Raw genomic sequence first — 4,956 nt, 5'->3', positions numbered from 1 at the left:
AATGGTGTTTTAAGTGTGGGGATGTTGGCCATAAGCGACATGCTTGCCCGAAAAGGGAGAAGGAGGAGGGAGGGACTCGTAATGCCTGGGCCCTCTGATGTAAGGAGAGGTGGGCCGACAGTGGTAGAGCAGCCACTAGCACCTGTTGCTGAGGAACAAGTTGTCCATGTTGAGGGTACTGAGTTGCAGCTTGTACCAGAGGGAAACATAACAGAAAAATATTGTTGTAGGAGGTAAGGATGGATCTGATGAGCCATTTCCCCAGACTGGTGAGGAGATGCCCAGTACGAGTGATGGGGTACAGGAGGGGATTCAGGTGGAACTTGTCTCCCAGGTAGTGGGGATGTCCACTAAGAGAAATGGGGTACAGGAGGGGGTTCAGGTGGGGCTAGTCTCTCAGTTAGTGAAGGAGATACCCGGTATGAGTGATGGAGTGCAAGTGGGGACTGTTGAGACGGATGTGGCTGAAGGAAGTCATGGGTCTGTGGCATCATTTGAGGATCAGGAGAAGTGGGTGACAAAAGCAAAATGACCACCTTTAACCGAGATGTGCTTGGCAAAATTTTGTGTCACAAAGAATTTGAAGAAGGATGTAAGACAACTTGTAAGGGCCCCTATGATGGAAAATGGAGTAAGACTATGGTCTGCTTTGGGCCAGAGGATGATGACTTTGTGGCTGAACTGATCTACAACTATGGAGTGGGAGAATGTCGCCTAGGCAACGACTTCCTGGGTTTGACTCTGCAGTCTAGCCAGGCTGTCAGCAATGCTAAGCGGCTTGGTTGGCCCCTCACTGAGGTTGGAAAGGGCCTCTATCTGGCTGAGGCCCTGGGAGGTTATCACGTCAACCTAGTGGACAAAGTACAGCCTCCCAATGATCCAGTACAGAAGGTGTGTCTGGCTGCAGAAATCAATACGCTGCTCCTCCCTTCTGGGGATGAAGGTGAAAGAGAGCAATGAGGAGAAGAAGACTGTGCTGGTGGGATTCACAGACACTCTGTGTAAACTAGAGTTTCACAACATTGCTGGGACAGTAGATCATGGGACAGCTTTCTGGGCAGATAGCATTCTCTTGTTCACGTGAGCAGTTGGCATACCTTGAAGCCTTGATGACAAAAGGAAACCATAAAATCTTTACTGTCTTAGTTAGCCTGGACGCCCCTGGGAAGGCTTGGTTAGCCTGGATGCCCGTGGGGAAGGTTTGGTTAGCCTGGAGGCCCCTGGGGAAGGTTTGTTTAGCCTGGAGGCCTCTGGGGAAGGCTTGGTTAGCCTGGAGGCCCCTGGGGAAGGCCTGGTTAGCCTGGAGGCCCCTGGGGAAGGCTTGGTTAGCCTGGAGGCCCCTGGGGAAGGTTTGGTTAGCCTGGAGGCCCCTGGGGAAGGTTTGGTTAGCCTTGAGGCCTATGGGGAATGTTTGGTTAGCCTGGAGGCCCCTGGGGAAGGTTTGGTTAGCCTTGAGGCCTATGGGGAAGGCTTGGTTAGCCTGGAGGCCCCTGGGGAAGGCTTGGTTAGCCTGGAGGCCCCTGGGATTTGCTATGTTGTTTGAGTGTCCATTGTGCTGTGGGTTCCCACCCAGACACAATAAAGGTTCTTTAAAACTCTCTCTCTCTCTCTCTCTCTCTCTCTCTCTACTCCCCTTTCTCTTCCCTTTAACAGAAGATAAGAATATAATAGCATGTATTCATACCAGCTTCTTGTCTAACTGACTCATAATGAGCTAACAGCTTACAACACACACCTGAGTGAGACAGAGAAGAGATAAAGAGAAGAGAGAGAGAATATAGAGAGGGAAAGAGAGAGAGAATATAGAGAGGGAAAGAGAGAGAATATAGAGAGGGAAAGAGAGAGTAACCTTCTTGTGACAGGTCTTTGAAGTGATCATAAATAGCCTATACCCTTCCTTTATTGACACACAACATAGTGATTTGCTTGATTGCTTCAGTTTCTTGGTGGCTAGCTTGGAAACAATACTGATTTTGATTGAATGGATACAGAACATTCCAACTGCTGTCTGACGCCTCCACTTGTTTCTCATCTCCATGACGACCATCGCTTCATTCTCTCCTCTCTTCTTTATTCCTGTCTTTTTCTCCTCATGCTAATTAAGGATTACATCAACCATTGCTCTGTTATTTACTGACCCCTTCACTCCTACAAAAAAAAGAGTTCCAAAATGGTTCTTCGGCTGACCCCATAGCATAATCCTTTTTGGTTCCAGTTGGAACCATTTTTGGTTCCAGGTATAACTCCTTTGGGTTCCTTTCCTGTTGAAAGGGTACTACATGGAACCCATAAGGGTTTAACCTGGAACCAACAAGGGTTCTTCAAAGGGTTCTGCTATGGGGTCAGCCGAAGAACCCTTTTAGGTTCTAGATAGCACCTTTATTTTTAAGAGTTTCCCTGCTGCTCACTCAGATTTGAGGGGATTACATAGCTGTAGGCAATAAATTGTCATGTCTCTCTCGCTCTCTTTCCCATCTCTGTCTCGCTCTCTCTGATCTCTCTCATGTTCTCTCTATCTCTCTCTGTCTCTATCTCTCTCTACACACTACAGTACTGTATTCCACAGTCATAACATACATACACATTACAGTACTGTACTCCACAGTCATAACAGAGATACACTATAGTACTGTACTCCACAGTCATAACAGAGATACACTATAGTACTGTACTCCACAGTCATAACAGAGATACACTACAGTACTGTACTCCACAGTCATAACAGAGATACACTATAGTACTGTACTCCACAGTCATAACAGAGATACACTATAGTACTGTACTCCACAGTCATAACATAGATACACACTACAATACTGTACTCCACAGTCATAACATAGATACACACTACAATACTGTACTCCACAGTCATATCAGATTGAGTTTTTACTGAGAAACAAAGGAAGGAAGAAGCCTGTACACTACGCTACGTCTCTGTCTCTGTCTCTTTGACCCTCACAGGAGACCAAACCTCCCCCACGCTCTGTAATGGATCAGATGGAGAGCGAGAGAAGAGCAGACGAGAGACCGGCCACAGGGAAGAGAGAATGGAGAGAACTGCTTCACTACGGTAATGAGAGACCTGGTGCTGCTGCACTCCGGCGTCTCTTGCTCTCTGTTTCCCTCCCATTCTCTGCCAGTCCTCAGAATAACTATTTAGCCTGGTTTCTAAAATAGGGGGAGAGGGCTGTGGGATGATTTTGACATTTGCAGAGTCAGAGTCAGTGTTGTTGCACACAGAGCACACCTGCTCCCAGGAAACCCCCCTCGTCCCAGTGCCATAGAAAACAAACATGTCCAAATGACTATCGCCCCGTCTCACTCACCTCGGTCATCGCTTCGAGAGACTGGTCATGGCCCACATCGAGGCCAGCATGCCAGGCACACTGGACCCACTCCAATTAGCCTACCGCTCCAACAGATCCACAGAAGATGTCATTTCCATCGCCATTCACCTGGCCCTAACACATCTGGACAACAGGAACACCTATGTGAGAATGCTGTTCATTGACTACAGTTCAGCATTCAACAATGTTGTTCCCTCCAAGTTCAACACCGATCTCAGAGCCCTGGGTCTGGACACCACCCTCTGCCACTGGGTCCTGGACTTCCTGACGGGCCGCCCACCGGCTGTGAGGATTGGCATCAACACCTCCTCTATTCTGACTCAACACAGGGGCCTGTCAGGGGTGTGTCCTCAGCCCTCTGCCGTACTCCCTGTTCACTCCGTGGCTTTGCACGATACCATCTCCATCATCAGGTTTGCTGACGACACCACTGTTATAGGCCTGATAATCAACAACGACGACTCAGCCACCCATATGAGGTAAGGAGGTAAGTGAACTGGTATTGTGAACCACAATGCCAGGACAATTACCTCTCCCTCAACGTCAGCAAAACAAAGGAGTTGATTGTTGACTTCAGAGGAGGGAACATGTCCTGATCCACATCAACAGGACTGCAGTAGAGATTCAGCTTTATTAAGTTCCTCGGCGTCCACATCACACATCAACACCACCACTCCTGTCAAGAGGGCACAACAGCGTCTCTACTTCCTAAGACGGTTGAAGACCCCGAGTCCTCTCCAACTACTACTGCTGCACCATCAAGAGCGTCCTGACCAGTTGCATCATGGCCCCTTTTATGGTAATTGCTCCGTGCACTACCCCAAGGCCTTCCAGCGGGTGGTGAAGACAGCCCAGTATATCACTGGGACCGTGCTCCCCCCATCCAGGACATCTCCTGAAACGGTGCCTGAGGAAGGCCTGCAGCATCATCACGGACCCCACACACCCCAGTCATGAGCTGTTCACTCCTTTACCGTCAGGCAGACGGTATCGGAGCATGTGGTCTGATACCAACAGGCTCAGAGACAGTTTCTATCTACAAGCCATCAGATGGTATCGGAGCATGAGGTCTGATACCAACAGGCTCAGAGACAGTTTCTATCTACAAACCATCAGACGGTATCGGAGCATGAGGTCTGATACCAACAGGCTCAGAGACAGTTTCTATCTACAAGCCGTCAGACTGCTGAACACTTGAACTGGGCTGACCACCTGCTCTGATCCTCCACACTTTGGCAGAAATGCACTCACTCACACACACACACAGACAGACATATACACACACAGACATATACACACACAGACATACACACACACAGACATATTCACACACAGACATATACACACACACACACACACACACACACACACACACACACACACACACACACACACACACACACACACACACACACACAGACATACACACACACAGACATATTCACACACAGACATATTCACACACAGACATATTCACACACAGACATATACACACACACACACACACACACACACACACACACACACACACACACACACACATACACACACACACAGACATATTCACACACAGACATACACACACACACACACACACACACACACACAC

At 48.5% G+C, this 4,956-nt stretch overlaps 1 pseudogene; it reads left to right on the top strand.

Moving 5' to 3' along the window:
• Window positions 1–624: 624 nt before the first annotated feature.
• LOC112241367 lies at window positions 625–3,830 on the top strand (annotated as a pseudogene).
• The last annotated feature ends 1,126 nt before the right edge of the window (window positions 3,831–4,956 follow it).

Source organism: Oncorhynchus tshawytscha, linkage group LG21, assembly GCF_018296145.1.
Source record: "Oncorhynchus tshawytscha isolate Ot180627B linkage group LG21, Otsh_v2.0, whole genome shotgun sequence".
Classification (NCBI taxonomy): Eukaryota; Metazoa; Chordata; class Actinopteri; order Salmoniformes; family Salmonidae; genus Oncorhynchus; species Oncorhynchus tshawytscha.
This window is presented reverse-complemented; position numbering and strand designations above follow the sequence as displayed.